The sequence below is a fragment of the Lissotriton helveticus genome, chromosome 7, assembly GCF_964261635.1.
Source record: "Lissotriton helveticus chromosome 7, aLisHel1.1, whole genome shotgun sequence".
Taxonomy (NCBI): domain Eukaryota; kingdom Metazoa; phylum Chordata; class Amphibia; order Caudata; family Salamandridae; genus Lissotriton; species Lissotriton helveticus.
Genome location: NC_136068.1, coordinates 62,179,605 through 62,203,105, shown reverse-complemented (window position 1 = coordinate 62,203,105; position 23,501 = coordinate 62,179,605). Strand labels below are relative to the sequence as shown.

The following is a 23,501-nucleotide window of genomic DNA, read 5'->3' as shown; positions in this document are numbered from 1 at the left end:
AAACACTAACTCATGCCATAAGAAGTTCCATTCAACTCTGTTGAATGCTGCTGAGTTGTTGATGAAACAAACAAACAGCAGCAGTGAATTGTGGGTCGTGGCAAGGTATGAGAGGACAACTATACTGTCTACCATTGACCCTCCTTCACGAAAGCATGTTTGATAGAAGGGTAGTAGCACTTTCCCACAGGCCCATTGCATTAACTCCCGGAGCATTAGAACATGCATTTCCTAATGATGTAAAGCCCTCACACATAAAGTTGTTTCAGGTAAACCAGTTGGCTTGGGGTTTGTTAAAAGTGTAGGTTACAAAGAGCCCTTAAGAAATAGTATAAGAAAGTGACAGGATTAGACAAGATCACTGGGAAATTTCCAAAAGCTAATTCTTGAAATTTAACAGCAGTTAAACCCAAATCATCAAATGTAGATGTGCAACAGCAGAAAGTATTCCTTTATTAACATTTATTATATCCAAAAATAGCTTCCACTTTTGGATTTTTGGGTGAAGACCCACTGTGCACTGTCAAATAATGTGTCCAAGCTTTCAAGTGAGTGTTTGCTCACGTATAACTGAATGTTCTTACAGTGTTTTCATCCACACACGTTAATATTTACCCCAATAGACCTAGGGCCAGATGAACAACGCACCAATTTGTGACTCACAAATTGGGATGTACAAAAGTGTCTCAGACACTGTTTGCGATTCCTAATGGGGTTTCAAATTGCATGCCTCACTAATATGACTGAGGCATGCGCAATTTGTGACCCCATTAGGAATGGCTGGCACTCCAGGGATGGTGGCTTGCTGGGATCAGCAGACCACCATGTCTGTGACTGCTTTTAAATAAAGCAATAGTTGTTTATAAGCAGCTCATTTTCCTTAAAGGAAAACAGGATATATTTAAAAAAAAAAAGAAAAGTGAAACTTTTCAGTTTCATGTTTTAAGGGCAGTAAGTGGTACCTGGGACCACTACCTGCCCCAAAAAAATATTTATTCGACCCATTCACAAAGGGGAAGGAGTACCCTAGGGATCCCTTCCCGTTTGCAAATGGATTGCCACCTACTTGAAGTAGGTGGTATATTGCGAGTGTTTTGAGACCGCAATTGCAGTCACAAAACATCCATCCACACAAATGCGATTTGTTATTAGGAAGGGATGCCCTTGGCACTACCCTTCCTAATAACAAGTCTCAAACCTGATTTTGCGAATCAATAAAATTGACTGATTCACAAAATGAGGTTTGTACATGGCCATGCCCTAAATTGTGGTCGTATACTTGGCCCATAGTCTGCTGAATTGCTAAAATTACTTTAAACATGTGATAATTGTCAAAGATGGTAGCCCAGGTTTTTTTTACCATCCACATATTTAATGCTCTAGTAATTTGCGCATAAAACCAATGTCGGTCTTATACTGTGATCGATAACTATGTCACTTTGCCAATATCTATGTGTAATTTCGATTTGAGGGTTCTCAGCCAGGGAGAGTGCTAATTTCCAGCCTGTAAGAATAATCCTGCCATGTAGCCATGCTCCAAAGCTGCACTTTGGAGCCTTCCACCCCATCTTCCCAAACTCACACTTCCAGAATCTCCACCGTTCACTGGGGAGATGGAAGCAAACTCCTTGGATATTGATACTTTCCTATTGTACTTTCCCACGTACTACCTTGTCTGGGTGCCTGATTGTGTCTATAACCCACAATTATCTGTTGCAGGGGGCTGCTCTGCTCCTAGTTGGACCTGGTGGACCCCTATTTAATGATGGGTCTAGAAACCTGTGCCTCTTAGGGGGTTGTGCTTTTGCATCTTCCTGGTTGGACCCTTATAAACCTCATAAAAGACACTACTTTCTGTTGGATACGCCTATGATGCACCTCTATAGACTCAACAGACAATCATTAATTGTTTCAGGGAAGCTGCACCTTTCAATTTTTCGCAACTAAGCCACTCCTGGTTGAACTCCATAGACGATTGATAACTGGTGGTTTTGGGAACCTGTATCTTCCAAGTGGTATGGCTGTCTCCCTTCACCTTACAGCCACAGTATCCACAATGGCACTCTAAAATCAGAAAGAGACTATGGGCCCAATTCAAAAAGGTAAACTTAGACCTGAAGTTTAAGTTTAGCCCTAAAGTCTAAGATTTGACTTGAAGTAGGAGCCCTCTCTAAGCAATAAGGTGAAAACGAGTCCAGTTACCTGTGCTATCCTGAGTCCCTGAGTGGACACCACGCCTGTAATCGCCTGTGATCCTAGAGGGAAGGACGCCAACCACCGCCACCAGCCGCGCCGCCGCCTCGGGACTCCAAATCCCGACAGGCTCAGCGGCGGCGCGTTCCCCGACGCGTCATACGCGCCGGGAGGGGCAGCATAAAGTCGGAAGCCCTCGGTGGAGCGGGGGGAGCCCTCTCTAAGCAATAAGGTGAAAACGAGTCCAGTTACCTGTGCTATCCTGAGTCCCTGAGTGGACACCACGCCTGTAATCGCCTGTGATCCTAGAGGGAAGGACGCCAACCACCGCCACCAGCCGCGCCGCCGCCTCGGGACTCCAAATCCCGACAGGCTCAGCGGCGGCGCGTTCCCCGACGCGTCATACGCGCCGGGAGGGGCAGCATAAAGTCGGAAGCCCTCAGCGTCGCGGGACGCGAGCGGGACGCCCGGGGCTAAGCCCGGGCAAAGGGCGGGCCCTCTACGGCCCTCCAAGGCCTGAACAGGCCGGGCTGGGCCACCCCCCTTTCTCTGTGTCCTTGCCCTAAACACATACCATAATGGCAAAAGCTGGATGCGATCCTCAATCTATGTGTGAGGGGAGCGTAATTTGCGGCCCCTTGGACAAATTTTTCATCAAAGTTAAAGCGGATATTGATAGAGACCTGACCCTGGCAGAGAGGCGTATCGCTAGGAGACAATCGATAGAGCTACTCAAAAACAACGCTATTATACATGTTCCTTCTCCTATGCCTGAGCCCAGCCCACTTAATTCCACCTTAAAAACCACGGTGGAGGATCTAATGAACACAGATAATGTGCCTTCACTTTTTCAATCTTACTTTCCGCCAAATAATGGATGTTTGCTCCCATCCCCTTTAAAAATTGTGAATTCCACCATTACGGCATCTCCCGACCTTATTGATTTGGTCACTCCAAACCTGCCAAAGACTGCAGAGTTTGTTGGGCCTGACATAATAGAAATTCCCTCCTCCCAGGTCACACAAAAAATGTCCATGTTTCACCCCTCCCCAGTGGTAGTAAAGTCAGTTAAAGCGGCCCAAATGAAAAAGAAACCCATAAAGAATCAGGTTATTATTCGATCTCCACCTAAAAAACGGAGAAAAAAACTACCAACAAAAAATACACCTAAAAATCAAACCTCGGCCCAGGACAGACTTACCAAAGAACTGCTACATATTGTAGAGGGAACACCAAAACCTTCACGGGAAATATTAACTTCCTGTGTCCCTCCTACAATTAAAGATTTTGTAGATGCCATGGAACATCTTGTGTAGGCATTATTAACACCAATACTCGAGAGAGTGAAACGAATAGCTACTGAACTGCACACTCTCTCTGACACCTTGATCAAATCCCAAGTAGTAATTCCTGACCCTATATCAAAAGCGGGCGAGAAATCCGATCAAGGAGCAAAAACTAAAACCATCATACGAAATCCCACTCCTACGAAAATTGGGGGGGGGGGAACTAGTTGTGACAATTTGACTAAAGATCAAAATCTTATGAGGCAAACCCCGGATTTAAATCAGAATAAACCCCAACCGGCAGTCTCTACAAAGAAGCCACAACCCACTCAAAAACAACCTCTCTCTATAAAAGCGCCTCCCAAGATGCAGGAAAATTTGACACAAATTAACTCTCTGATTGCTTCGGCGAAAATGGGTAATGCCACTCTTACCCGGGGGAAAACCCACCCCGCAGCGCCACATGAGAAACGGCGAGGCAAAAGATACACCGACCTACCCCCGACTGCATCACAAAATGTTATCATATTAACGGGGGTTGCACCATTATCAAGCTCAGGAGGATACGAAAACCATAACAGTTTAAAAAACAAGGTGATTTTCTGGCTCCGGGAAAATAGGCCTTTACCCCCTCATATAAATGGTGACATAATAATGGTGAGAAGAACCGACTGGGTTGGTATTCGCCCTAAAGACATAGAAGGGGATGTAGTTATTGTTACTTTTAAAGACCCGAGGGTTATTCCACATATCACAGACTGGTTCTCAGGCCTGCACAGGGGACCAATTCTGCCAAAACCCTTAACCTACTTTTATCCTGAAGAGTTAATGTCGTTCAAACCACACAAACCTTATTTTCCCAAACAATCATTAGCCCAGATCGGAAAAAATCACTTTACCCAGAGAGTAAGAGATCAGATAGCGTTCCCCTCAAATGCTCCCTTTCCACCGCCACCCTCTCAGTTTTACCCACGGAGCCATATCAAACCCCTCTCTCTCTTCCACTCAAACTGGAACGTACCTTGTTATAACTTTTTTGAACCACTCGGAGGCATGGAGGATGTAGAATGACTCTCTCAAGAGAAGCAAACAAATGATGGCAGTGGGAGATATGAGAGTACCACCGTCTCCCTCAATTACATGCAGGTTACTCCTGAAACAGGTCTAAATAAAAATTCCCAAATAAATGGGGCAAATAACAGAGTCCAAATAACTGACAGGGACAAAGAAAGAAATCTTAGTTGTCCTCCAATTAGAATATATGCCAAGCTAGACCCTAATAATAAGGCAGAAAATAAAGAAACTGGCAATTTACAGCTCCTTTCGTGGAATTTAGCAGGTCTTTTAGCTAAAACTATGTTGCCGGACTGGATAAAGGTGATAAATCAGTATTCCATCCTGTGTTTTCAGGAAACATGGGCGATTGCACCTATCCACCTCCAAGGTTTTCAGACATTCCATTCACCGGCTGTCGGATCTAAACAGGGCAGACACAAGGGGGGACTATGTACTTATATTAGTATCTCAGTGGGTCAGAGGATCAGGAAAACACTATTGAAAGATTCCTTCCAGATAATTGCATTAGATATTGCCCCGTCCTTGTCATTGCTAATTATTAATTTTTACAACAATCTCCCTGTAGACCAATTGGAGAAAGTCATGCTTAACTTACATCAAGCCCTGTGCACGATTAAAGAAACCTTGGGCGTGGAATGTGCAATTCTTCTTGCGGGAGATTTAAACTGCCACATCTGTTTAAACACAGTAAGAGATGGTTGTGACATCTATGATACATATCCCTCAGACCCTGGTTTTCCCACCTTCAGTCATTTTATGCACACAAAGTCAGGTGACCTCTTTAACACCTTCGTTACCTCTTTTAATCTACATTTGGTAAACGAGCTCTTACAGACCCCATGCCTCACCAAACCAACCTTTCATGGCAGAGCAAGGAACACTAGCATAGACTTTTTATTATTTTCAAAAGCACATGCAGTGTTAATACGAGATTGGGACACACTCGATCATCCACACAGTGACCACTATCCTCTCTCTATGACCTTAGACTTACCGGGACCACTGCAGAGCCGGAATTCACAAATAGATATTTATGAACAACCAATTATGCTGGGAGCCAAAAACGGCTATTGTCTCAAATGGGATAAAATCAACCCAAAAAACCTCCTAAAGAACTTAGTTAACAAAAGGAGGGAGGAGATTTATATCTGCCTTTCAAATAAGGACAATCCCGATGACATCTGTAATGCCTTCATCAAAATCCAGGGAACCTTGAAACAACTCATGTCGAGACAGTATAAAACTGGTATTATCGCTCAAAAGGGGTGGTTTGATTCAAAATGTACGAAGGCCCTGAACTCCCTAAAGAACTTGCTCCGCGTCTTACCTAAACCTCAACTAGAAATATGCCAGGCTAGAAACAAATATCGCATAGCCATAAAACAGAGAAAAAGGGAACTGAAACAGGAAGCTTGGCATAAATTGGTGGAAACATCGCAGTTGGCCGACATGGCAGCGTTTTGGAGACTTATTAATTCCCCCCTGCCATGGGTAAAAATGCCCGAGAGGATTTTGGACATGGCAATAAATGGAGAGATGTGGGCGGCGCATTTCCAGGAGCTCTACTCCAAACCTGTATGTTCAAAAAACCTCAACCCGGATTTATTGACTATAAACCCAGTCCGGGATAGTCCATGCCAAATCCTTTTTTCACTTGAGGAGGTGGAATCAGCCATCAAAGAAAGCCCACCCGGGAAGGCCCCGGGACCAGATGCAATCCCAGCGGATGTGTATAAGGCAGAGATGGAATTTTGGGCTCCCTTACTGACCTCTGTCCTTAACTCCATAAACCATACAAAGCTCCTGCCAACTTGGGGAGAGGCCATATTAATACCAATTTTCAAAAAAGGAGATAGGCACCTGCCATCGTGCTATAGGCCTATATCCCTCCTCGATACCCTGATGAAAATTGTCGGACGCATAATCCTGAAAAGACTAACCATCTGGACAGAGGAGAAAGACATACTCTCGAAATTACAATACGGTTTTCGGTCTGGCAGAGGTACAATTGAACAGGTCCTCAATTTACATCTAATCCAGTCAAAATACATCGACACCAAAAGGCACAGTCTCTATATAACATATATAGATCTCACTTCAGCTTTTGACTGTGTCCAGCATGACCAACTATGGGACATTTTAAACCGTATCGGGATGGATCCATCAATCCTTCTTTTCATTAGGGCCTTGTACCGTGAAGCAGGAGCCAGAGTGAGATATGGACTGAAGGGAGAGTGCTCGCCACGTTTTAACATCAATAGAGGGGTTAGACAGGGGTGCATCCTGGCCCCCCTGCTTTTCTCCCTTTATATAAATGCGATTGGCGAGCATCTGAAAACAATCGAGTGCGACTTCCCAAAAATAGGAGGTGAATCGATCCCAATCCTGCTTTACGCAGATGACGCTGCGATTCTATCCCAGACCAGAATGGGCCTACAAAAAGCAGTATCAGCTTTTACGACTTTCATGAATGACAGGGGCCTTAAAGTGAACATAGCAAAATCGTACACCATGCTATGTAACAAAAGTTTAAAAAAAAACCCATGCCCCATCTTCATTGATGATCAAAAACTGGAGACAGTGGAGGCATTTACATATTTGGGAATTTGTCTACATAGAAAGCTATCCTGGAAAGCGGCAATAGAGAAGAGGAAACTTGCTTTCACGAGAGCGATTGGAGGTCTCCGGGACTTTGCAGGAAAGATAGGGGGCAGACCGGTTAAACAACTATTAATTGTATACAAAGCAAAATGCATATCTACTGCTACCTACGGGGCTGGTCTCTGGGGCATAGACAAAAATATTTCACAGATACAAATTCTGGAAAACCAATTTTTAAGGTATCTTCTCGCCGCCCCAAAGGCAACCTCTGTATATAAAATGCACATCGAATTGGACCTCCCATATATAACAGATACCATCAAAACTGAACCTCTCCTGCTTTGGCACAAAATTTGGACCACCCCGGAGACGGCTTTTAATAGAGAGGTGCTACAAGACATTCTTAACTTGGAAGGGGCTAAATACTTTAATCAATCAAACTGGCTGATCTATGTGAGAAATTTCTTCTCTGAAATTGGGCACCAAGAATGGTATACAGATCCTTCGTCACTAGAAAACATCTCGCGAAAAGATCTGAGAAAGAATTTAATGGCCCATCTGGAAACAGTCAGATGGAACAAACAGAAACTTTCTGACACCATCCGGGCATACCAAAGGGTGACACCTCGCAAGGGGCTCCAACCATATTTATCATTAGCTTTTCCGTGCTACACAAGGATGTTACTCACCAGATTTAGAATGGGCTCTTTTTATCGATATGTAACTTTCCCAAATTGCAATGACTGGTCACGGATCACCTCTCTTTGTCCCTGTGACACTATTTCAAAACAATCTAATATTCACACCATCCTCTTTTGTAAGTTTTATCAGTTTCTGAGAAAACCCCTATTATTACCGTTACTAAAGAGATGGAATATCAGGACATGTAAAATGGCTTTTGAGCGGTTACAGGAACTGGAAGATAAGGAGGTGATAACCAAAATGGAACAGTTTTTAAAACTAGTGATAAAATGTAGGAAAACTTTAGATTGAATGTGGATTTGGTGATTACTCCTATGTGTTTTTTACCTGGTTTTAAAGGCACATCTTTTAAATTTTTAATGAGATTTTAGTATGAAATTTTTAAATTGAAATATACTTGATCATTTGTAATATAAATGCATTTATCCTTTTGCTTTTTTAACTATGTATATGAAGGTATGCTTATATGATATTTGTCTAAATATCGAATAAAGCTTATTTTGAACCTTTGAACCTTTGACTTGAAGTACAAGGGTCCATTCACGGAGGCAATCCTAAGTTTAAGTTGACCTTTGTGAATATGGTCCTTTTAATTCAGGCCTAAATGTAGACTTCAGGTCTAAGTTTTCCTTTGTGAATTGGGCCCTCTATGTTGCAAGTGTTCCGCATGCAATCTCACATCTCACAGAGGTCTTTTCACATCAACTCTATTTCTTCACCCAACATTCCCTTCTCTTCTGTCCCTCTTTTTCTTCTCCTGTCATTATTTTGAATCTCTCTCAACTTTAACTCTTTCACTAACTTCTTAACCTAACTAGTCACCAATATGTTCCCTCTTTTGCCTTGGTTTCATTCTATCCTGTATTCTCATCCATCTTCCCCCCCAGTGATTGTTTTCTTAGGGAGAGGAAATATGAGTGTGAAGACACAGATTCAACAAAAACATTAGAAGTACTTGCACTAACACCCAGCTTGTTGGTGTGTGACACTAATGTAGCCCATGCATTTTTTGAATGAGTGAACTAGTGTCAGGGCTCACGGGAGGTTTCCTCCTCGTGGCCCTGTTGTAGCCACTATTATTGCCCCTTTCCACGTTCTAATGTGCTGAAGGCCTGTCCTGCTTGAAGTTGGCGAGTGTGCTGGAGACGCTGGTCATCTAAGATGACCGCCAGCACACCCGCCGTTTAGCGTTCTAGTTATTCTGCCCCCTTGATTTGGAATCTCAGGTGAAGCGCGTGGTAATGTTCTGTAGTGCACGTCACTGAGAGAATCACCCGGTTCGGACCTACTTTGGAAGTTAGGTGGCGTCTTGGGGAGTCGTCGTTTCATCTCCGTCGGGCTCCAAAGTCGAGTAACCGCAGGTTAGTGTTCCTGCGAATCTCTCTGACAGGCTAATAGCGCATGCTCACAACATTAGTGTTTCCTGAGTTTCCTCCTACGTGCATGTGTCTTTGAGCTTGTCATGAATGTGTGTACTAGAAACTGCAATCACCGTTGTTTGATAGCGAAAGCAACTTCTTGAGCAGCAGCGTTTGGTTATTTTTGTACTCGTTGAAATGGAGCACGTTATTTCTATAAAAAACCTATCCTCAGGCCATTAAGTTTAGTTTTGGCAGATTCGGGACAGAGGTATTACGAGGAATTCCTTTGCGCTTCATCTATGAAGTAGCAATAGGTGTAGCGCATTATAAGCTTACCCTTTGGACTGGTAATATTGTTGTACAAGAGACGTACTTAAGGCTGAGGGTCACTACGTAGTATTTAGCAACAGGAGTTAGTTTGCCTTAAGAACCACTTGAGAAAGAATTCATTTCTACAAGTTTAAGTACTGAAGAAAGAATAGATCTTATAAATCACAAGTAAGTGGTACAGAGATACAAAAAGTCTAAGTAAACATATCTAGTGAATAAATACTTACTTTGTCCACTTCCTTGCAAGTAGATGCTGAAACCAGTCAGAACCTGAAAAATAAGAAGAGAAGAACGTATATTATTAAAATAAAATATTTCAGCACAATAACAAAAGAGAGGCAAGCCCAAGGTAATTTTCTAGTAAGACATGATTAAAAAGGTTAAAATGATGTATTAAAAATAAAGGTTAAAGTTGCTGATTAAAAATAAGTGAAAAGTGAAATTGCCTATTGCAGCCTAAAGAAGAAAAAGACGAAGACAAGGCAGAGAATTCCAAGAAGATAACAGGGCAGTCTCTTCTCTCTCCCACTCCCCTTTCCCCCCTTGGTACTTACTTGCCACGGTGTCATAATGACCTGGCGGATGAGTGGCTAGGGGAGAGTTTGGAAAAGGCATCATTCTTCTCCTGTGTTTAGTTACAAAGTTTGTTCCTGACAACTAAAGTAGTGGATATCAGTGGTATCCTTCTAAATACCCCTGACATGTCCTTGCACAAATAGAAGGTGACAACTGTGCTCCCAGACAGTCGAAGTATATAGCTTATATTCCCTCAGCTGGATTGGGAAGACCCGGACAGTGAAGTGAGGGGTGTGGAGACAGTGGTCCTTTATATATTCCATAAGACTTTTTTGTTAGCAAGATGCTGCTGCTGATTTGCCTTCTGAGTACTGCCAATTGGTGGATTGCAGGTGTGAAGGGTGCAACTGAAGACTGGTAAAAGGTAAGGAAGTCTCAATGTTAAGCCTACCCAGTTGTCTTTCCCTGGTTAATGCTTTAGCTTGGCAGATGACATTGAGGTCCAGAAATGGTACACCTCTTTGTGCATCTGTTGAAGTTGCCCCAGGATGGGAACAACGCTGCTGTTAGATATCATTCTACAAAAATTCTTGTCTGGAGTACAGCCTGGAAATAACACTTGTTTATCAAAGTGGGATCTGAACCACCCACTTTGCTGCATGGTAAACATGGGTGCAGATCCAGAAAATCAAGTATAGAATGTGTGACCAAGATATCTAGGACTAAAACATCGATATTTTAGTTCTCGATATTTATATATTCAAGGGATATAGATTTGGAGTTGTGAATAGTAAATCTAAACTTAGCTATATACCCTTATCTTCTCAATATTTTGGGCTTTGATATTTTGGTCATGATATTGCAGCCACTTGATATTATATACTCGTTATTTACATTTTCATTATGTTCTTATTATATTGAGGCTATTTGATATTCTATGCTATATATTCCGGACTACAACTGTAGGATTGAAGATATGTCTGCATTCCTTGATTTCTCCTACCGACATATTAATACAAGGATGGCTAAAGTTTATGCTTGTTTTGTTCATCGTTCTCCCAAAAATTAGGAGATTTGTGAATGCAGATGTCTTTTTATCCCTTCTTCTACTTTCCTCCACATCTCATCCGCAGTATTTTGATTTTCTTTTTACATATACACTGCAAACTTGACACAAAGGACTTTAAATGAGCAGCAGTTACATTACACATTCATTTGTTTTGCTTTTTTGATTTTGAGTGCATGTGACCCTCCAATGTCATGATCACAAAATAAAGAAGATTGCAGCTCTTTACTCTAGGGTAAATATCTTCCACTGTCAGGTTTCTGACTTTGCCAAACTTCTTTGCTAAAATAACTATTCCATTGAGACTGCTGTAAGTTGCCATATGGGAGTGAGAATTCACTATTTTTCCAAAAATGTAGATTCAACATTGAACCAGGATAGAAGCTCCATGAGTAATTTTGACTGGGTCTCAGAAAGATTCTGAATATGGGTCTATTGAGAAACCCCTAGTTCAAGTGTTAGCCTTCCACCCCCAAAGTTTGAATCCTGTTATGCCCTGTGTTGCCTGGGAATTTGTTACCCGGTTTGCTGTATGTGTCTGGTTTTTTTCTGTGTAGTGCAGGAGGAGGCATCGCCATCATTCACAAGAACACCATCAAATTCACAACCAGTTCCGACGACAATCTTGCATCCGCCGAACACCTCCACTTTCAGATCCACACCGACCCCAGGACCACACTTAGAGGCACCCTCATCTACAGGCCTCCAGGCACCCGTACTCAATTCAGCGATGACATCGCGGATTTCGTCAGCCCACATGCCCTCGCCTCTGAGAACTACATTCTTTTAGGAGACCTCAACTACCACCTTGAAAACAAACATGACAGCAACACCACCACCCTTCTGGACAACATGACCAACCTCGGACTGAAACAACTTGTTGACACCCCCACCCATGCAGCCGGACACACGCTCGACCCTATCTTCACCTCCAGCAAGCACATCTCCTTCGATCGCACTACAACTTTCCACTGGACGGATCACAGTTGTGTTCACTTCAGCTACAAAACCACCCTGACCCACAACCACCCACAACCTATTCCTCGGAGAAACTGGAACAAAATCACCTCTGACCAACTCTTCACATCACTCAACCAAAACCCTCCCACCCTCTCAATGGACCCAAACCAAGCGGCCGCCAACCTCAGGCAATGGATCACCCACAGTGCTGACGAATTAGCACCCCTGAAAAAGCACCAGATGAAATCATCCAGCAAAAAGGCCCCCTGGTTCAATGACGAACTTAAAAAATCCAAGAAGCTATGCCGCACCCTGGAGAAGATATGGAGAAAAAACCCAACCTCCGACAACATGGCCTCCCTCAAGACAGCCACCCGCAAACACCACCAACTGATTCGATCCGCCAAGAAATCAGCATTCAAGGATCGTCTCGACAACAACACCCATAACAGCAAGGAACTCTTCAACATCGTCAAAGAATTCACCAACCCCACCGCAGCATCTAACGACATCACTCCTTCCCAAGATCTCTGCGATTCGTTATCCTCCTTCTTCTACAACAAAATTGCCGACATCCACAACAGCTTCGAGAATACTCCCACCGATCAACCCTCCCCAGCCCCCTCAGATCCCAATCCGCCAACTAACAACATCAACGCCTGGAACCCAATCACCATTGAAGACACCATTCGCCTCATGAACTCAATCCACTCTGGCTCGCCTACCGACCCCTGCCCCCACCACATCTTCAACAAAGCTGACTCCATCATCGCACTCCATCTCCGTGATGTCATCAACTGCTCGTTCAACTATGCCACCTTTCCAGAAAGCTGGAAACACGCCGAACTCAGCGCCCTTCTGAAAAAACCCACAGCAGACCCCCGTGAACTTAAAAACTACCGACCCATATCCCTCCTCCCATTCCCGGCCAAAGTCATCGAGAAAGCCGTCAACAGCCAGCTCGCCGCCTTCCTTGAATCCAACAACTCCCTTGATCCATCTCAATCCGGGTTTCGAGCCAAACACAGCACCGAAACGGCCCTCATTGCAGCGACCGACGACATCCGAACACTCCTGGACAACGGAGAAACAGTGGCCCTCATCCTACTCGACCTATCCGCCGCTTTCGACACAGTCTGCCACAGCACCCTTATACATCGCCTCAGCAACATCGGTATACAAGGAAAAGCCTTGGACTGGATCATCTCATTCCTCGCTGGGAGAACTCAAAGAGTCCGACTTCCCCCATTCCACTCAGAGGCCACCGATGTCATCTGCGGCGTACCTCAGGGTTCCTCACTCAGTCCCACCCTCTTCAACGTCTACATGAGCCCTCTCGCCTCCATCGCGCGTCAACACGACCTCAACATCATCTCTTACGCCGACGACACCCAGTTAATCCTTTCCCTCACCAAAGACCCCAACACCACCAAAACCAATCTTCACGAAGGCATGAAAGAAGTAGCCGAATGGATGAAACATAGCCGCCTAAAACTCACCTCAGACAAAACGGAGGTGCTCATCCTAGGATCGTCCCCCTCAGCTTGGGACGACTCTTGGTGGCCTTCCGCTCTGGGCACAGCACCCACACCCACAGACCATGCACGTAACCTTGGCTTCATCCTAGACTCCTCCCTCTCGATGTCCAGACAAGTCAACGCAGTCTCGTCCTCCTGCTTCAACGTACTTCGCATTCTCAAAAAGATCTTCCGCTGGATCCCCCTCGAAACAAGAAAGACTGTCACCCACGCACTGGTCACGAGTCGACTGGACTATGGTAACACACTATACGCCGGAATCGCAACAAAAATACAGAAAAAACTCCAGCACATTCAAAACGCGTCAGCGAGACTCATATTAGACATCCCTCGCCAAGATCACATCACCGGACATCTAAAAGACCTCCACTGGCTTCCCGTCAACAAAAGAATTACTTTCCGCCTTCTCACCCACGCACACAAAGCCCTCTACAATCTAGGACCCGAATGCCTCAACACTCGACTGTCCTTCTACAAACCCACCCGCCAACTAAGATCGTCCAACCAAGCCCTCGCCGCAGTCCCGCGCATCCGAAAATCCACCATAGGTGGCAGATCCTTCTCCTTCCTGGCTGCCAAGACTTGGAACTCACTCCCCACCCACCTCCGCCTTACTCAGAACCACACCTCCTTCAGAAAAGAACTTAAAACCTGGCTATTCGACAAATAATGTTCCCCTTCCCTAATGATCCCCTCCCCCCAGCGCCTTGAGACCCTCAGGGTGAGTAGCGCGCTATACAAATGCCCGAACTTGAACTTGAACTTGTGCATGTGGATCTTTACCTGTGTGCATGTGTCAGTGAAAGTGTGTATGCTTACACAGAGTCTGTGTATAATGCAGCCACAAAATTGAAGGTTTCCTTATAATGCAACGTTTCCATTTTACTCTCCATGCCAATCACAGACATACAACATGCATCAAGGCTTTGTCTCAATTCATCAGAATTAGTAAATCTGCAGCAGTAAATGTACTCATAAGAACAGGTACAGATGTACTGCTATTTGGACTCCAGAAAAATTGGTAATAGAAAACTGAATTAGTAGTAGATTTCCAGGCACACTATTCACCAATTCTTTTCCATACACATGGTAAAATTGAGCACCAAGGAAAGTGAACCCGGCAGTGCAATTCTACTTTTCATGAGCACCAGACAATTGTGTGAGATCCACCAGGAGAGAAGGGTTTTGTCTCTGCCCACATCTTGGGAGACAGGAGTACATGATTTGATTGGATGAAGCTGTGTGCTTTCTCTGAAACTGTGAATATAGCTACTGTTCTTTGTAATTCATGTTTTCCCTTCAGTATACTTTTGCGACTGCAGAGGTAGCCCTTTTATTTCATTATGTTTCCTCTACAGGACATTTCAGGTGGTCCCCAGATACCAGATGAAACCATTTTATGTCTAGCTTGACAGCACAACAGTTTGTCAGACATTAAGTGATCAACCTGAAAAAAGAACCTGAGAAGCACCGCCAAAAGAGGGGCTTTGGCTCCACTCACATCTTGGTAGCTGAGAGTACATGTGTTGATTTGATAGAAGTTGTGTGCTTCCAGAAAAACATAGTATTTATCCTCCTGCCTGCCAGGAACACATCTATGACATTGTAATGCCATTAAAGTGTCTTAGATAACTAGACAATTTACACTGTTTGCTTTCTCCAGTGGCAGTACAGGTGTGAGAAGCACAGTCATAGATTTCAGTTTTGAGAGCCCAGATATACACTCATCGACATTGATTTTCAAGTCTGACTTGACAGTGCATCTGTCGCCTGACTTTATGGGATTAACACAAAAAAGGACTTTCAGAGTCATACATTGAGAGGAGCTTAGACTCCACTGACATGTCAGTTTCTCCCGAATACAGGACAGGGTGGCTCCCATTAAAAAGCTTGCTTGTTTTGCAATTGTTGGCTTCTGTCAAATGTATTAGCCAATACCGCAGGACGGAGTTGATTATGGTGCAAGCCAGTGATCATGGCTATTGGCCTGATCTGTTTCTTACGAAACAGTATGGTAAAGGCACTAGGCCTGACATTTATTGAGAAAAGCATATTTTAACTTGGATAGGCATTTAAGTGTGTATTGTTACTATTCTACTTTAAAGCCTACATGTGGGTATTTTGTGCATGGAATTTCATAGATTACTGTTGCAGACAATGATTTGGTGTTCGTCATACAGTGTGACAAACCATGGTTGTAGAACGTTCCTCAGTGAGAATCATTGGTAGGCAGTTTAAGGAGAGATGCTTAGGCAACTCTACTTTTGTATACCTTTCTTGTGGAAAGTTTTACGCTGAAAACTGTAGGCCTGAGTTGGCTACAGTGAAAGGCTGTATACCTGTTTGGTGCACTGGAACTGTTATGTCCAATGCCATAGCTCTTGTTTGCTTATTAGGAAACTTTGTAACATAGGCAGTTGGTCTACTTTTTGTGAAAAGCATGTGTTAAAATCAATAAGCATTTAAAAGTTGGTTTTTAAAGCATAGTGGTACAGGCTATAAATAAGAATGTTGGTACATTTTATCTCGCAGATCACAATAGTAGGCAATGGTTTTGGTTTTAGCCACCAACTCTGACAAACCCTGGGGAGTTTCACTGTGATGTTTCTTGTTAGACCCTGTTGTTTTCCATGCTGTATTAGTCTACATATTTATGGTTGTATATATGTATGCATGATGGTTGCTAGTTTATGTGCACTTGAGAAAGGCCGATGTTGGTATGGTGTAGAACCAATGTTAAAGGGTAAAGCCTTCATCAGTTAATGGGGAATTTCATGCCAGATTTCATAGGTTTGATCTGTTTATGATGACACTTTATGACACAACCAATACACCTGACCCATTTATTTTTAAAACCATGACTGAAGACAATAAGCTTTTGAGGATGGAATATTATCACTCTGTGCTAAAGCCTGCTGGCAGGTATTTTGATATACATAACTTCACAGATTACCCTAGTGTGGATAGAATATATACACTAAAATGACTCTTGCTAGTCCTTGCTTTCTTAGGAGAGAGAGTATTTTGCTTTGCCAACTCTATATTTGTATACATTTTGATTTTTAAGATTGTATGCCAGAGGGTAGCCTTTTTGGAAAGCTTATACTCAGTACAAAGGGCTTGAGCTGGTTACATTTGCCATACCTTTTCCTGTCACACTGAGCAGACGTCTGTGTGTAGTGAAAAGGCTGAGTGCGCTTCTGTGATTTCCACAACACCTCCACAAGTTCCTCCTCAAACAGCCTGTTGCCTGAATAAGACATCCTTAAGAGACAATTCTTCTGGATGGCACCCATTTCCAGCTTCTGAGATATCTGAGATATAGATGGTGCCCCACGGCTACTGTCACTGCTGATGCAATGCCAAGGTTCTTAAGATGTCAAACATCAGGTCTGAGAGATACTTGGCTTGAATCTTCATCCTCCCCATCAGTTAAGAGTATTCCTCAATTTCTGAATGTTGGAGGATAGAGCCTGGAAGTCTTTAGCAAGTGAGTGGGAGGCATAGACTGTATGAATATCGAAAGGCATTACAAGACCTGAATGAGATATTTTAAGGGCAGGCTCCCCAATCTTCTCAACTGGGACTGGAAACATCACATCCTCTGAAAACAGGGAAGGTTTCTCTGGGAGGCTTGCCTAGAGAGGATCCACAGTTAAATTCTGTGGGAGCTCTTTTTTCTTCTTGCCCAAAGGATGTAGGCTCTCCATAAACTTTGGTATCAAGACCGTTTCAGGATCTTTCCATTCCCTACTGAAATGATTCATTACTGCTGGAATAATCAGAGCATTTGGGAGGAGATGTTTCTGCAACTGACAAAAACCAATCGCTATTAGTTCTAGGTTGGTACTCTTCAACAGGCAATTGAAATTTTAAGGAAAGATAAGGAATGATTGGTTTCAAATGCTCCTTCTGCATATATTTTCCCTTAGTTATGGCAAAACCAGTCTCTTTGTCATCATACTAAGAAGACACCCAAGTAGAGAGAGTACGGAGAGAAACTGAGAAAAAATCACCACTATGAAAAAGGAGGGGATGCAGGCGCAGGAGAGGAATTGTCCGATGGTGGTCACAGCTGTCAGTGACCTGACATGATTTGCAACTTCTTCTCGCAAAACAAAGGGGACCTACATTGTCTATGTACAACTCCATGAAGATACACTGCCGGCCGATGTACTCAAGCAAAGAAAAAAAGCATCCGAAATCCAATCCTCTTTATATAATGCTGAGGTCCTATACCATAGGCGAGCATTAACATGCCCACAAGGGCCATGTACCCCTTTCAAGAAACTCCAATCTTTTTTATTTTAAAGGGAGCTCCAAGGAAGTCAACATAAGATCAAATTAAATTTATGCAACAAAACATAAAATGTAAACTGTGACCCAGACAGCCACCTCCTATAAATCAAAAGCCACTCCCAGCCTGTATACCTTGAGTCCAAGAATGGGAGTAGGCAAGAACAGCTGCCTAAGGTTAAAGACAGCGGGGCAGATTTACATTTCCTGCCGCATACCTGCAAATCAGCAGTGTTGCGCCAGGAAACCTGCGACACGCATCTCAATCGTTGCGCCTCCACGGATGTGCAGCATTTTAAATGCGGCGCATCATGGCGCAAAGAAATACAGATGTGTGTTGCATCTGCCGCCGTAACGTTGGCGCAGTGCTGGAGTTGAGTCGTGGGAGCGACGCAACTCCAGCACTGTGCCAGCCCTGCCTATGTCTAACATGGTGCCTCAAGCCTTACTCCTGCTTCAAGCAAGCGCAAGGTTTTGACGAAGCGGGGTCGGAAAAGTGTCTGAGTGCCACTTTTCCGAGGGGTTCCTGCTCCGGAACGCCCCCCCCCCTCCATCAGAACGCCCACATGAAACCTGATGCATTTTTCATGTGGTGCAGGGCTTTACAATGTGACGCATCTCCCTAGATGCGTCACATTGTTAATACCCCACAGCATGGCTCTGGCTTTTTACGCTGCCGCTGTGTCACAGAAGTGACGCAATGGCGGTGCAAAAGTGGCGTACGGGACTTGTAAATCTGCCCCAGCGGGTCTACGCTCCAGCTCAAACCCTTGCTGCCCATGGCTAATAGAATAAGGGGGGCTACCGCCTGTGGCTAATACAAGAGCAGACTGGTGCATTGAGTGAGGCTATTGGACAAAGGCAGGGGCACCACACAATTATTGACATATAGAGCAAGTGGGCCAGTGCACCACTTATTATGGGCAGAGAAATGGACCCCTGCAGCATACTAATCCTTTTGGGTTCTGGAGTATCATGTTACGCGCCAAAAAGTGCTTTAATGCCTCGTCCGGGGTAGTAGGCACTACATATACAATAACATCTGATAGAAATGAAATGGAACGGAGAATCTTTCACTGCCACACGACCACTGTCAGAGTGAAGAGGCACACAAATAGCCAGCTACAGCTGATAAAAAAAGTTCAATACCTTTAAAGAGTTCTACCTCACTCTGTCTACAGGAAAAGGGGGCTCCAGCATCCCCAGTGAAAGTTATTGGAATGACACAAAAAAGAAACTGGATGTGCAGCAGAATGAGAGGGGCTTGAGCTCCCTTGGAGTTATGGGAAGTGTAATAAGCTTCAGGAATGGGTGAACAAGGGGCAAATAAGGATTTGGATGAGGAAGAGGAGGTAATAGGTGTTCCTTGTTAAATGTATGAAAAGTGTTATTTTAATACTTATTGTTATTTCTGTCTTCTAGCAAAAACAATTCATGCACTGGTGTTGCAAAGGAAACATGAAAATCATTACATTTGTCAATTTGTTTATTTAATGGACTAGCACTAAAAAACAGGCATTAAGTCTTGAAAAGGAGCATGTGTAAAATAAATTTACCTTCAGTGTAGCTCTCTTTCTCTGTCTGAAGTGGGAATCTGCTTTTCCTGCTTGTCTGTCTCTCCTATAACACAACATAATGCAAAAGGTCAGCACGCCTTTAGTCTGTGTGAATCCTGCTCGACTAATTTGTCAATCTTCACCACACACCCACCTCTAGGCAGAGATGTACACGGAGAGGTGCAGCAGCTGCGGTGGCACTAGGTCCCAAGTCAACTCACCCCCAATTAATGGCTGCAATACAACACTCAGAGATTGGGGCACCGAGATTGTTCATTGCATTGCAACCTGTAAGATCCTTGCAATGCCACTGCCACTAAGGAGAACATGCTTGAATTCCCACTGCTAACCATCAGCTCTTCACTTAATCCATTTCACACTGTGGCATCATTTTGATGGGCTACAGCAACGTTTTTGCCCAGAAAGGTAAAAGGTTGATTCAGAGCTTCTATTGTGTCCAAACATGACCAACTGACTCACTTTCACAGGTGCAGACTTGGATACCATGACCTTAATTCACTGATACTAACTATCTCACTCACTGAGTCACTCACTAACTCACCCGCTGAAGGGTTTGCTTACACCTTCACGAAGGCATTCTGCATCCCACAGTCACTCGCTCAGTGCACACTCAACTATTAACTTACTTACACACTCAGTGCCATATTCAGTTACTTATGCACACCTCACTATTCATAAAGAGAAGCCACAAATCAAACATTCACCCAATTCCCACATATGCACTCTCAGCATTGCAATACACACTAACACTTAAAATACGCTCACACTTCTCGCACCCTCACTTTTCCACACTAAGTCACAGTCTTTACAATCACCTGTAGTCAATCACAAACACACACACATACACACCTCTATTGACACTAGTTTGACCCTTCAATGTCACAAAACTGCACATCCGCCCACCTGGTGTGACCAGTCAGTGTCACAAAAGTGGACATGCACCGACTTCCATGTTCACTTGTATGCACACACACACACAGTTAAAGCTCCCACCCTCCCAGTCACTTGTTGCCCCATAGGCATTGTTCTGTCCTTCTCTCTACCTTCACCACACCTGAGATGTGGAGGTCCCTGGCCCCTCTGTCACTTCTTCTGTTGTCCCAACTTTTTATCCATCAGCAGCATCATCATTATCATTATTAACATCATATATTGGTTTTGTATTGTATGTTAGTATAGCTGTTGTGTCATGCGTGAGGATGCCACTAAGGGCCACATGCATCAAGCTGTTTTGCATTCGCGAACGGTGCGAATCGCAAAATTCTGCCGTTTGCTAATGGAAAAACCTTTTTTGGGATGCATCATTTTTTTCATTTTTCGCAATTTAAGAAATCGCAATTTTTTGCAATTTCTGAAATTGCGATAGCATTTAAGAAATCGCAAATTTTGCGATTTCTTAAATGCTATGCATGATTTTTTTTAATTTGCGAATTCGCAATTTGGAAGGGGAAAATTACCATGAAGTAAACCTTCATGGTAATTTGCGAAAAGTTTCAAAAATGCAAAAAAATGCATTTTTGAAACTTATATTTTACACACACACATGCACTTGGGCCATGTGTGTGAGTAAAATGTACTTAGGTGACATTTCAGGGGTGCAGGGGGGGGTCCTTTGGACCCCCCCCTGCACCCTTGAAATTGCATTCTCATTTTGCGATTCCTTATTCCGAATTCGCAAAATGAGAATGCCTTCCCATTGATTCCTATGGGCCTCTAGGCCCATAGGAATCAATGTAAAGCGATTCCTTATTTGCGATTCGCAATTAAGGAATCGCAAATAAGGAAAATTAAGAAATCGCAAAAACTTTTGCAAATTCTTAATGCATAGGAATTTGCAATTCCTAAATTGCGATTCCTTAATTTTCCCAATTTAGAAATTGCAAATTCCTACAATGATGCATGTGGCTGTTTGTGTTTAAAGGTCACAGTGCGTTGTGTTGTTCAGTATATTACTTTGTATCATGAAGTGGTTGTTAGTTTGAGAAAGTGTATCACAACATGCACTAATGTCAAGGTGCACAACAAAGTAAATATCGTAGTATCTGCGGCTTAATGACTACCTGGCTTTAATGCACTAACACATGCAAACACTGGCATGCCAAATGCTGTTTGCAGTAGGGGTGGGCGGAATTTGCGTAATTGCATTACGCAAATCTCCGCGAAATGGTATAAAATCTCCGCGAGCACGCAGAATTGCTTCTTAGCGATGCTTTTTTACGGTTCGCAATCGGTGTTTGCATGCTCGGGGGAAATATCTTGCGAACACGCATTTTGTGCACGTGAAGAAGCAAAAAATTTCTCGAAGTCGCGGAACACAGAATTATGGGGAATTTCGCATTCTCCACGGAACGCAAAATTATCTGAATTTGCGGAATTTAGGTAATTTCCGCAAACGGAACGTAATTTACCACCCAGGCCTAGTTTGCAGCTGCTAGCACTTTAAATCCAGATCTATTGGCTTTGCCAATGCTTGTTAACATTTTCTCCTTGGATAGATCCCTTTCCCTATGCCCCTCACATGGGTTTGGTTGCATTCCATTGTCTTTCCAACCCTGGATACGAATTTACTCCAAACCCTTTGCTGGATGAATTCTCTGACCACTTCCAGGATGAGAATGGGTGTAATTTGTGAATGTCCACAAACTGACCAGCTTGTGGTGTTCACAAGATCTTAAGACAAGCAATGTATGGGTTTGGCCATTTCCATCATTGCTCAGGGATTTTACCGTGGAATATACACAATTGTGCAGACACTCACTCATTAGTAAATGCATTGCCAGATGCTACGTATCATTTTGTGCCAACCTGACAGGAGTAAAAACGAGGGTTTAAACATTCGCCCAATAACTGTGCTTGTGTGCATGTGTGGGTGTGTATACATGTGTGAGCGCACTCTTGTATCTGTGTAATTCAGTTTAGATGTGACATGTCTGTGTGGGTTTTACAGATCTGTATTTGCATGTGTATCTGCATGAGTGTTATGTATGTCAGCATGCATGCGAGTTAGGCTTATGAGTATGTGTGTGAGATGCATTTATGTGATGTGTCTGATTTGTTTATGCCCCAGTACACTGGATTTAAGATAGCCTGGCTGATGAGGATTATGAATCCGAAACCGGTCCCAGGATGCTTGTTTCCGGTCCAGGGAAGACATGGCTTGGCAGTTCGGGCTGGACTGTTCCCATGAGGCACAGGGTCAGACTGATTTGCATATGGCCATGTCTGAACTGGGGTGGCTGAGTGAACTAAAGAATGATGATGGATTAAACCCAGATCAGTTGACTGGGGGTGAGTGTTTGATTTGCTCAAACGCTCCGTCCATCATTCCTTTTGTATCGCTTTGTTCGCCCTAAGTTGGCAGGGTATGCTCAGACGTGAGTCCCTTGTTCACTTGGCCACTGGATTCAAGATAGCCTGGCTGATGAGGATTATGAATCCGAAACCGGTCCCAGGATGCTTGTTTGCGGTCCAGGGAAGACTGGGGGTGAGTGTTTGATTTGCTCAAACGCTCCGTCCATCATTGTATCGCTTTATGCCCCAGTATAGGCAGAGTGACAGGGCATCACTGACACAATGACAATAGGAGTAGCACCTATTCTACCTACTCCCTCTCTGAGACTATGTTAGTTCACAAATAGGAGTGCTACCATCCATGCACAGTACTCACCAGCAGATGGATGTCCCCTCTTCAGTCTCTCCTTGCACTTGCCTACCAGACACCCACTATATAAGGCCTGGCTTCTGCCCCTCCCAGGCCTCTGGGTCACTATTTTCCATATGTAAACAGCCCCCAGTTGAGTTTTAAGCACCTCTCTAATCGAATCAGTTTCTAAGCATTCATTGAAATGTCTAATAATGCAAATATAAGCACATCTCTTCAGGCACACAGAATACATTCTCAAAGTCACAAGTGTGAATAAACCAACCCTGTCCAATGTGCTGAGATGATGTGACACAGAAGTGGCTCGGTTTAGACAGACGCGGATCAGCAGGAACTG

At 43.7% G+C, this 23,501-nt stretch overlaps 1 pseudogene across 1 annotated transcript in view; it reads right to left on the bottom strand.

The window, feature by feature from the left end:
• LOC144768049 (epidermal differentiation-specific protein pseudogene) overlaps positions 1–23,193 on the bottom strand; it is a 28,371-nt pseudogene extending 5,178 nt beyond the window's left edge. The window contains exons 1-3 of the transcript XR_013598434.1: positions 23,171–23,193; positions 19,483–19,546; positions 9,778–9,820 (exon numbers count right to left, since the gene is read on the bottom strand). The product of XR_013598434.1 is annotated as an epidermal differentiation-specific protein pseudogene (transcript). The remainder of the gene's footprint in view (positions 1–9,777; positions 9,821–19,482; positions 19,547–23,170) is intronic.
• Between the last annotated feature and the right edge of the window lie 308 nt (positions 23,194–23,501).